The 12384-nt window shown below is 45.2% G+C and overlaps 1 pseudogene; it reads right to left on the bottom strand.

The window, feature by feature from the left end:
- Positions 1-4036: 4036 nt before the first annotated feature.
- On the bottom strand, positions 4037-5034 carry LOC101945816 (olfactory receptor 52E4-like; annotated as a pseudogene).
- Positions 5035-12384: the final 7350 nt, after the last annotated feature.

Below are 12384 nucleotides of genomic sequence, written 5' to 3'. Positions count from 1 at the left end.
TGTGAAGCTTTTTGGCAGAGGATGTTGTGAAGGCCAAGATTAATACAGGTTTTAAAATAACTAGATGAATTCATACCCCATCTTCCATACTGCTGCTGCCTTGAGGTTGTCTCATTTTCCCTGTCCTCAATGAACCACAAGGGGCAGGTTTTTTGTCTCCCCGCCCTGACCTTTTAGAGGCTGTTCTCTTCCCTCCACCTCCCTTTCCCTTTCTGGAGATAGAGAGAGGTTACGTGGTACCATCAGTGCAGTCGCCGCACTGGCGGTCTTCTTCTTTGCCCATCTACGTGGGCCACATGGTCATAACAGGGGCTCAGCCAGAGGATTATCATGGGTCCACTACCCAGTCCCCCACTGTGCTGCAGGATGAGTTTCACCATTTTCTGGTGGACACCTGTGGTTTCAAGGGTAAGGTGAAGCTCCCTCTCCAGCACTGGGAAGACTTCCATCTTGTCCTCTTGGCCATGAGGGCTGTTTTGGAGGAGTGGAGGGGAACTGGGAGGTAGAACATCCTGATCTACCTGTGGGCCCACAACTTCTGTGACAAGCTTTTCAGGTTGCTCAGCGATTCTTTTAATGCTGGCTGGGGATCCTCCTGCCCGCAAGGATCCTCCTCAGCCCTCAGAATGAAGCCAACCATCTTTTCAACCTTGAACACCAGAGGCTCTAGGGTGGGTCTCCACAGTTGCCAGTTGCTTTCCTTCGTTTGTGACGTCGGATACTCTGTGGTTTGCCTGCAGGAAACCCACAAGGATCCAGCCATTGAGACTAGTTGATGGCTTGAGTGGGGGGACTGGGTATATATTAGAAACCTCAGTGCTCATCCTGTTTTCCTTTGACCTAGCTCCTGAGATGCTGGGAGTTGCTGAGGTCATCCCAGTCACCTTCTGCACCTCCAGGCCTGTGTGGAGGTGCTGACATTGAACCTGTTCTGTCTACCCCCTGAATGCAGACACAGAGTGGGTGTGTTTCTATCAACAGGTGTATGCCTTCCTCGGCACCTTGGATCCTCACTAGTGTCCGGTCCTTGGTGGGGATTCTAATACCATCCTTGAGGACCAGAATTGCTCAGGGATCGAGAGCAGCCAGGCTCCTGCAGGCATCCTCAGAGAGATCATCAATCATCACTCACTGGTGGACATCTGGTGCATCCATCACCCGGATAACAATTCCATTTTTACCTAAGTCCGGGTGGAGGTCAATCTGTTTTGCCACTCTTGGTTGGACTGCATGGATGTATTTTGTTTCCATCTTGCCTCGACTTATTCCTCCAGCATTTGGCCAGCCCAGTTCTCAGCCCACCATTTAGTGGCCATGATGGCCTCTTTCATCTCGAATTTCACCTGGGGCTATTCACATTTCAGATCCCCCTGCGCATATTGAAGGAGGTGGGGGCCACCTTATTGTCTACCACTCAGATTTTCCTTGAACGGGTCCTACAAGAGGATGTTCCCCATTCACCCCTCCTCCCAGGATCTCTGGGTCCCCCCGACCCTCCCCGCTTTCTTAACTCATGCAGGCTGCACGCCCTGCAACTTGCTTATTTCTGAATTTCACCAAGGGAACATGCTCATTCTCTACATGCTTCACTTCCTCAGATGCCCTGATACCAAGTGGCGGGACCTAGTACTACCTTTGGAGGGTGAGGACCCCGGTGGGCCAGAAAGTACTCCACCCTGGTCCCATTGCCCATTGGGGATATCTGTTGGTCGCTCCTTCATGGAGCCATAAGCACAGGCATGTACATGGCACAGTTCACCCCTCGTCCAGATTCCTGCCCATTTGTAGCATGAGGCAGACCATGGCGGATGCCTATCTAGAATGCACAAGGTTGCAGCCCCTATTCCAACTCCTCCAGAACTTCAAGAGAAGGTTCCTGCTGCACTTTTCCCCACACCTTTTCAATTACGCTACCTGCTTTAGCTCAACATGCAGGACTTGGCCTACTGGTCCCTTGTGTTACAGGTGAAATATACTCTAATATAAATCTCTAAACTTATTAATAAAACAAATAATCAAACCCAGAAGAAAATAAGAAAGTTATAAGGAAAGATATATAGTTAAGCAAGTAGGCTAGACTATAGGCTGCCACAGCTGCAGGCTGCTAGTTGGCAATGGCCAGGGACTTAGAAGTGACAGGAAGAAGAGGCACATGTGTGTGGGGGGAGTTACAAAGGAAAGAGAGAGTGGGACGTAAGTGCAGCAGGAGAGAGAGAGAGAGAGGCCAGGCCCTCTCCCCTTCCATATCTGTGTAGCAGCTCCAGGTTTGCTGTCACAGCACCACTTAAGCTCATATAGCTGGAAGCTCACCAGCCAACCGTGTTTGCGTCACACAAACAAGACCCATGTGCTTTTGAGTCACAGCACTGTTCAGGCCCTGCCTCTGGCTCTGGGTTTCTAGGCCCACTCTCGCAGTGCAGCTTCCGTTCTAGTGCCTCCCTCTGGGAGCAGAAACCTGCACATCAAGCACCAAGACCCTGAGGCTAGCTTTGGCTTGGCTCCCCCAGAGTCTCCAATTACTTCCCTCAGCTCCCCCTTGGGCGCACTCTGTTACCAGTTTCTCCTTTTCAGGTCACATGATCGCTAAAGCAAACAGCCCCAGGGATTGCAAAAGGGGTTGTGTGACACATGGCCAGAAAGAGTTAAGCAACTTGCAGGCTATTGACCCAGATTCACCCTTTAGATTCAGGTTAGAAAAGTATGTAAATGTAACTAGGGCCATTCCACCTTAAGTAGGCTAGACTTTTGAAATTTAGAGTTGTGTTATTAAAGAACTGGAATAAGTTCATGACTCTCGTAGTCTACATTTACCATCAGCTTGTTAGAGGTTAATAGTGTAACCAATGGATTCCTGTCTAAAGCTGTATTCGGTTTATTCAGAGATGAAAAGGAAATATTATGAGATGGAGCTTGGGTGCAATAATATCATTTTCTATATGTCTCTTTAAAGTTTCTGGTGAATTCTCAATAAACTCTTTAATGGATAATAACCTTATGTTAATCCAGGTAGTTAATTACCAGACATGTTTAGGAAATAGAACAGGAGTGGGCAAACTTTTTGGCCTGAGGGCCACATTGAGTTTTGGAAATTGTATGAAGGGCCAGTTAGGGGAGGCTGTGATTTCCCAAACAGCCAGGCATGGCCCAGCCCCCGCCCTATATCCACGCACCACCTGCTTCTTGCCCTCTGACACCGCCCCGGGACTCCTGTACCATCCAACCCTCCCTGTCCCCTGACAGCATCACTGGGACTCCTGCCCCATCCACCCCCCGCTCCCTGTCCCCTGACCAGCACCCACTGCCCCATCCAACCCCTCTTCTCCTTCCTGACTGCCGCTCTGGGACCCCTGCCCATCCAACTATCGCTCTCCCTGTGTCCAGACTGCCTCTGCCCCTGCCCCTGACTGCCCCCTACCGCCCCATCCAACCCCTCCTATGCTCCATATGAACCACATTATGATTGCCATGTTTAGTTCATTCCATCTGAAGCACCTGGCACTGGACTACATGGACCATGGGCCATTCTGATTTTATTTAGACCCCAGATGTATCTGCTTTCTGCTGTAACAAATTATACCCCATTCACCTCCCAGAGCTGAGATAGATCCCAGGAGTCCTGACGGGGTCTCTCTCTCCACAGGGTTAGTAATAAAGTAAGAATAAACATTAAAATGTTAACAAACCAGTGCCCCTTAAGTGACTTGCCATACGATGTGTGAACATTTCAGTTTTAGAGATGATGGGGAAGTACCTTGGGGAGAAGACACACAGCAGGGTCGAGGCTTGACAGTAGAGATGGAGCAAGATTGTAATTTCAGGGATCCAGCTATCAGCAATTAGAAAGGTGGCAACCCAGTGTAGTGCACATAGACTAACTGCCCAGTTCATCACATTGACACAGCACAGTAATGACAGAAAAGGGTTTAATGTCTCTCTGTCTGTCCAGTAAGTGATATAGGGAAGAGGCCCCAGCACAGTGAACCAGCCAGCTCTGCACAGAGCTCAATTTGAGATCCAGAACACATGGAGGAAAGATTTAGGTCTCTTTATGTGTAAAGAGATGGAGCAGCCTGCCCCGGATCTGTTTGGTCCTCACCCCATAAATGATGGGGTGGAGCACAGGGGGCACCAGGAGGTACACATTGGCAATAAGAACGAAGAAATGCAGTGGCACATTGTGGCCAAACCTCTGCATGAAAGCAGAGAAGAAATCTGGGATGTACAAAGCTAAGATGGCACAAAGATGAGAGATGCAGGTCCCAAAAGTTTTGAGCCGGGCATCCTTTGTGGGGAGGCGGAAGATGGTCCGGAGGATCAGAGTATAGGACACAGTGATAAAAAACACATCCATTCCGATCACAGAGAAAAGATGAAACAGGCCATAGTAACTACTGATGCGGATGTCTGCGCAGGCCAGGTTCACCACAGCTATATGTCGACAATAGGAGTGGGGGATGACATTGGTTCTGCAATATGGCCACCACCTCGCTAGGAAGGGATAGGGTAATGTGAGTATGCCACTGCGCAGTACCAAGGCGAGGCCTATCTTGGCCACAACAGAGTTTGTCAGGGTCGTGGAATATTTCAGAGGATTGCAGATTGCCACATAGCGATCAAAAGCCATGGCCACAAGGATTCCAGACTCCATCACTGAGAAGGAGTGAACAAAGTACATCTGGGTGAGGCAAGCACTGAAACTGATCTCCCTGGAATTGAACCAGAAGATGCTCAGCATTTTGGGCATAGTGGATGTGGAAATGAGCAGGTCGGTGATGGCCAGCATGCAGAGGAAATAGAACATGGGCTCGTGGAGGCTCGGCTCCCTCTTCACGATGAACAGGATAGTGAAGTTCCCCAACACGGCTATGGCATACATAGTGCAGAAGGGAATGGAGATCCAGATATGGGCTGCCTCCAGGCCAGGAATGCCAAGTAGGATGAAGGTGGAGGGGTTGGTGAAGCCGGTTGTGTTGGAAGCTGACATGGAGTAGTGGAGACGACGTCCAACTCTGAGCATAAGGTTGTCTCCTGCATGTACTGTACGTCCCCCTGACTTCCTGTGTGTTCTCAGGGTCTCACGTGATGGTCACAGTATAAATGCCTGAATGGAGAGACAGCATTAATATGAGACACTGCAAGCACTAGTGGAGGCTGTTCTCATGGGAGAAGCAGATTGATCACTCTTCATACACTGAAATATTACATTTTCATTATTCAGAGAAAATAACTATGAACAATGACCCTACTAAATCCCATTCCATATTTTGTGGTGCTCCAGCATTAATAATTCCTACACTTTGTGGTGGAGAAACCTTCATAAGCACCAGCAGGAATCACAAGTGTGGATACTGGTTATCCATCATTGTTCCTTAATGCAATGAGAGTCAGGATAGGAAGTCCATACTGTAGGGAGTTTTCCCATTCATCCAGTTACTCGAAATCTGACAGTGGAAAAAAACAAAACTTTGGGGAATATATGTGCTGAGAGAAATATCCCAACTAGAACATACATGAGGGAAAAGACCTGTATACCAATGGTATCAGCTGAAGAGAAACACCTGCTCATTCGCAGCAGTGGACAAAACAAAAGCAATGTTGAGATCCTGAAGATATGGGATGAAAAGTAAAATGTTCAGTTTTGGTCACGCAGAAACTATTAAGGATATATCGTATATAAATGGGATTTCCAAAACAGGCTCTGAGAATGGGGGAGGCTGCCATAATCAAACACACAGAAAAGTCTGGGACTCTTTAGTTTACACAACAGACAAAGAAAGGAGCGTATGATATAGGAGAAGAAAATAAAAAATGCAACTGATTTACCAATTGATATGGAGCATTTGGTAAGAGGGGCCAATGCAAGTAAAATGTTTTAATACAGTGAAATGCAGAATTATCCTCTTGGAACAGGGAATGCAGGCCAGACCCACACACTACAGCACTGTATTATGGAAAGCAAGGACCCTGAAAAGGATTTAGGGGTCATTGTGGACAACCAACTAATTCTGAGCTCCCAGTGCGAAGCTGTAGCTAAAGGGATGATGTGGTCCTAGGATGCATAAACATGTGAGTGGTGAGTTGGAATAGGGGAAGGATTTTACTTCTGCACATGGGATTGGTGAAACAAACTGCAACCAATTATGGGGTCTACATTTGAAAATAGATGTTGAAAAGTTGGACAGGGTGCAGAAAAGAGTTACAAAAATGAGTGGAGGGTTGAGAAAAAACTGGACTGTTAGACTTGAAGGTGTATATCTCTTTATCAAAAAGATGATCAAGTGGACACTTACATGGAGAGAAAACCATGGGTAATAACGGGCTCTGTAATCTACCAGTGAAAGGCGGTGCAAGACTGATGGGGTGGAAGCTGAAGCCAGGCAAATTCCAGCTAGAAATTAGGGTCAAATATTTAACACTGTGGGTGACTTTAGCAAACTCCGGGAGTTAGTAGATAAGATCTCATGGGAAGCAAGGCTAAGGGGAAAAACAATAGAAGACATTTTTAAGGGCACAAGAACAAACTATCTCATTGTGTAGGAAAGATAGGATGTATGGCAAGAGACCACAATGGTTTAACCAGGAGATCTTGATTGATCTAAAAAACAAAAACGGATCCCACAAAAAGTGGAAGCAAGGTTAAATTACAAAGTAGGAATATAAAAAAATAACACATGTATGTAGGGGCAAATTTAGAAAGGCCAACGCACAAAACGAGATCAAACTATCTTTGGACATAAAAGATAACAGGAAACCATTCTACAAATATTTTAGAAGCAAGCGGAAGACCAAGGACAGGGTAGGTCCGTTGCTAAATGAAGAGGGAAAAACAATAACAAAAATTGTGGAAATGGAAGAGGTTCTTAATGACTTCTTTGTTTCGCTTTTCACCAAGAAGGTTGGTGGTGTTTGAACACCTAACACAGAGAATGCCACTGAAAATGGGGTAGGTTCAGAGGCTAATCTAGGGAAAGAACAAGTTAAAAGTTACTTGGAAAAGTTAGATGTCTTCAAGTCACCATGGCCTGATGAAATGCATCGTAGAATACTCTGAAGGAATTGACTGAGGAGATATCTGAGCCATTAGCTATTTTCTTTGAAAAGTCATGGAAGATGGGAGATTTGAGAAGACTGGAAAAGAGCACCTACAGTGGCTATCTATAAAAAGGGAAACAAGGGCAACCCAGGCAATAACAGAAAAGTCAGTTTAACTTCTGTACCAGGTAAGATAATGGAGCAAATAATTAAGAAATCGATTTTCAAACATCTAGAAGATAATAAGATGGTAAGTGATAGTCAGCATGCATGTCAAAATATTCTGATAGCTTTTTTTGACAGGGTAACATGCCTTCTGGATGTGGAGAAGCAGTAGATGTAGTATATTTAGATATTAGAAAGGCTTTTGATACAGTCTCGCATGACTATGATGTGGTTGGAATAACAGAGACTTGGTGGGATAACTCACATGACTAAAGTACGGTCATGGATGGATATAAACTGTTCGGAAGGGATAGGAAGGGCAGAAAAGGTGGGGGAGGTTGCATTGTATGTAAAAGAGCAGTATGACTGCTCGGAGCTTCGATATGAAACTGCAGAAAAACCTGAGAGTCTTTGGATTAAGTTGAGAAGTGTGAGCAGGAAGGGTGATGATGTGGTTCGAGTCTGCTAGAGACCATGAGACCAGTGGGATGAGGTGGAAGAGGCTTTCTTCCAGTAACTAACAGAAGTTACTAGATCACTGGCCCTGGTTCTCATAGGAGATTTCAATCACCCTAATATCTGCTGGGAGAGCAATACAGCAGTGCACAGACAATCCAGGAAGTTTTTGGGACGTGTAGGGGACAATTTCCTGGTGCAAGTGCTGGAGGACCAACTAGGGGCAAAGCTTTTCTTGACCTGCTACTCACAAACAGGGAAGAACTAGTAGGGGAAGCAAAAATGGATGGGAACCTGTGAGGCAGTGACCATGAGATGGTCGAGTTCAGGATCCTGACAAAAGGAAGAAAGGAGAGCAGCAGAATACAGACCCTGGACTTGAGAAAAGCAGACTTTGACTCCCTCAGGGAACTGATGGGCAGGATCCCCTGGCAGAATAACATGAGGGGCAAAGGGGTCCAGGAGAGCTGGATGCATTTTAAAGAATCCTTATTGCGGTTGCAGGAACAAACCATCCTTTAAAAAGAAGAGTAAATATAGCAGACGACCAGCTTGGTTTAACAGTGAAATCCTTGCTGATCTTAAACACAAAAAAGAAGTGTACAAGAAGTGGAAGATTGGACAAATGACCAGGGAGGAGTATATAAATATTGCTCAGGCATGCAGGAGAGAAATCAGGAAGGCCAAATCACACTTGGATTTTCAGCTAGCAAGGAATGCTAAGAGTAACAAGAATGGTTTCTTCAGAAATGTTAGCAACAAGAAAAAATTCAAGGAAAGTGTGGGCCGCTTACTGAATGAGGGAGGCAACATAGTGACAGAGGATGTGGAAATAGCTAATGTACTCAATGCTTTTTTTGCCTCTGTCTTCACAAACAAGGTCAGCTTCCAGACTGCTGCACTGGGCAGCAGAGGATGGGGAGGAGGTGACCAGCCCTCTGTGGAGTAAAAAATGGCTCAAGACTATTTAGAAAGCTGGATGAGCACTAGTCCATGGGGCTGGATGCATTGCATCTGACGGTGGTAAAGGAGTTGGCGGATGTGATTGCAGAGCCATTGGCCATTATCTTTGAAAACTCATGGAGATCGGGGGAGGTCCCAGATGACTGCAGAAAGGCTAATGTAGTGTCCATCTTTAAAAAGGGGAAGAAGGAGGATCTGGGAAACTACAGACCAGTCAGCCTCACCTCAGTCCCTGGAAAAATCATGGAGCAGGTCCTCAAGGAATCGATTCTGAAGCACTTAGAGGAGAGGAAAGTGATCAGGAACAGTCAGCATGGATTCACCAAGGGCAACGCATGCCTGACTATCCTAATTGCCTTCTATGGTGAGATAACTGGCTCTGTGGAGGAGGGGAAAGCAATTGATGTGTTATTCCTTGACTTTAGCAAAGCTTTTGTTATGGTCTCCCACAGTATTCTTGCCAGCAAGTTAAAGAAGTATGGGCTGGATGAATGGACTATAAGGTGGATAGAAAGCTGGCTAGATCATCGGGCTCAACAGGTTGTGATCAATGGCTCCAAGTCTAGTTGGCAGTGGGTATCAAGCGGAGTGCCTCAAGGGTCAGTCCTGGGGCCGGTTTTAATCAATATCTTCATTAATGATCTCGAGGATGACATGGACTGCACCCTCAGCAAGTTTGCAGATGACAATAAACTGGGAGGAGTGGTATAGATGCTGGAAGGTAGGGTTAAGCTACAGAGGGACCTAGACAAATTAGAGGATTGGGCCAAAAGAAATGTGATGAGGTTCAACAAGGACAAGTGCAGAGTCCTGAACTTAGACGGAAGAATCCCATGCACTGCTACAGACTAGGGACTGAATGGCTAGGCAGCAGTTCTGCAGAAAAGGACCTAGGGGTTACAGTGGATGAGAAGCTGGATATGAGTCAACAGTGTGCCCTTGTTGCCAAAAGGCTAATGGCATTGTGGGCTGTATAAGTAGGGGCATTGCCAGCAGATCGAGGGACATGATCATTCCCCTCTATTCAACATTGGTGAGGCCTCATCTGGAGTATTGTGTCCAGTTTTGGGACCCACAGTACAAGAAGGCTGTGAAAAAATTGGAAAGAGTCCAGCGGAGGGCAACACAAATAATTAGGGGGCTGGAGTACATGACTTATGAGCAGAGGCTGAGGGAACTGGGATTGTTTAGTCTGCAGAAGAGGAGAATGGGGAGGAATTTGATAGCTGCTTTCAACCACCTGAAAAGGAGTTACAAAGAGGATGGATCTAGACTGTTCTCAGTGGTACCAGATAATAGAACAAGGAGTAATGGTCTCGAGTTGCAGTGTGGGAGGTTTAGGTTGGATATTAGGAACAACTTTTTCACTAGGAAGGTGGTGAAGCACTGGAATGGGTTACCTAGGGAGGTGCTGGAATCTCCTTCCTTAGAGGTTTTTAAGGTCTGGTTTGACAAAGCCCTGGCTGGGATGATTTATTTGGTGTTGGTCCTGCACTGAGCAGGGGGTTGGACTAGATGACCTCCTGAGGTCCCTTCCAACCCTGATATTCTATGATTCTATGACTTTCTCATTAAGAAACTTGGGAAATACAACCTAGATGGAGCTAATATAAGGTGGGTGCATGGCTGGTTTGAAAAACACCCCCAGATAGTACATACAAAAGCTTCACAGTGATGCTGGAAGGACATAATGATTGGGGTTCCACAGAGATCAGTTCTGGGTCCGGTTCTTTTCAATATCTTCATGAACAATTTAGATCATGGCATAGAGAGTACACTTATTAAGTTTGCAGATGATATCAAGATAGGAGGGGTTGCAAGTCCTTTGGAGTATACAATAAAAATTCAAAATCATCTGGAAAAATGGATGGTTAGGGGTCTTGAAACCATGACCTATGAGGGAAGACTGAAGGAACTCTGTTTGTTTACTCTAAAAAAGAGAAGACTGAGGTGGGACATGATAACAGTTTACAAATACCTAAAAGGTTGTTAACAAGGAGGGAGAAAAATTATTCTTCTTAACGTCTGATGATAGGAGGAGAAGGAATGGAATTAAATTGCAGCAAGGGCCATTTAGGTTTGACATTAGGAAAAACTTCCTAACTGTCAGAGTCTTTAAGCACTGGAATAAATTGCCTACGGTGGTTGTGGAATCTCCATCATTGGAGATTTTTAAGAGCAGGCTAGACAAACACCTGTCAGGGATGTTATAGACGGTGCTACTCCTGCCAGTTCTATGATTCTATGATATAGCCACATCTCTCTGGGGTGTGGACTTTTTTGCTGTTTAAAAATAGGCAAATGCAATGTTAGGTTATATTAGCAGAAATATAAAATGCAAAACACGATACGTGATAGTATTCCTCTACTCGGTGCAGTCTAAATTGGAGTAATGTGTCCAATTTTGCACCGCAATGTATAGAAAGGATGTAGATAACCCGGAAAGGATCCGTAGGCAAGTAACAAATGTGCAAGGGATGGAATGTAAGCCGTATAAGGAAGCCGAAGGAACCAGTATGTTTATTTGCAAAAGAGGAGATTAATGGGGCACATTATAGTGGTCTTCAATTACTTGAAAGACTGCCATAAAATGGAGGAGGAAAGTTATTCTGTTTTACCACAGAGGGGCAGGACAAGAGGCAATGGGTTTAAAGTCCAGTCATAGCACATATAAATTACATTTCAAGAAAATCTGCCTAACTTTAAGTACAGGAGGCTAATGGAACAGTCTCCCAAGGAAGTCATGGGAGCTCTTTCTGTGGAAGTTTTTCAAAGACGTGTGAATAGCCATCAGTTTCAGAGGACTAAGACAAAACAAATCCTTCATCTTGTCAGGGGATTAGACTACCTGTCCTTTGCGTTCCATTATAACTCTATGGCGCTATCTATCATTCTATGATGTATAATTATTGTGTAGCCAAGGCCTTAGTCACACAGAAGTCTTTTGACTCAATACAGAAGTCACTGAGTGAAATTTCATTGGCCCGTGTTTTACAGGAGGACAGACTGATGATCAAATGGTCCCTTCTGAACTTAATCCCTATGCAGCTATTAATAAACAAAGTAGATCAGGCATTTATATTTAATGTGTCTCATAACATGAACAAGGGAACATTTAGTTAAATTGAAAGTCTGAACATATAACATCGAGAAAAGGTAATTGCTACCGTAATTCATATTTGGCCTGTAGAACTCCTTGGTACCAACATTATTGGAGCAAAAAGCACATAAGAATGGGAATCACAAATGGATTGGCCATTGTAGGTGGTGCTGGTGGCATCACCTGTAGTAAAGGCTGTCTGACATCATCCATTAGAAGACCTCATTTTCTGTCGCTTATAAGTTTGCCAAATTTTAGGTGTTTGGACTGAAATTTCCCATGCTGGTTTTCTACTTCGAGCAGAATCGTTTTTTGAAAATTTCAGGCATAACAGTTCGTCCGGTTTCTCAAATGAAGTTTGGAGAAAATATGTGTTACCCAAGTTGAAAAATTCTCAATATTGTTCTAGTGAGGAACAGTAGTACCTCCAAGCTTTTGAGCAGATAAAAATCAGGTAACAGCCTCTGCCCCCTTCCCCATTAACAGACAGATACCTGAAATGCAAGAGAATGGGGTGACTGTGTCTGTGCATTAACACACAGTTGGCTCCTGACATCTGTACTCAGTTCTTCCTCCAAGGGGAGTTTTGCCTCACTGGGCCCTGATCAAACTATGGGCCATGTCTCAGAATGTGGCCTTGTATTGCACATCTACTAACACCTTTCATC

The sequence above is a fragment of the Chrysemys picta genome, chromosome 1 (assembly GCF_011386835.1).
Source record: "Chrysemys picta bellii isolate R12L10 chromosome 1, ASM1138683v2, whole genome shotgun sequence".
NCBI classification, from domain to species: domain Eukaryota; kingdom Metazoa; phylum Chordata; order Testudines; family Emydidae; genus Chrysemys; species Chrysemys picta.
This window is presented reverse-complemented; position numbering and strand designations above follow the sequence as displayed.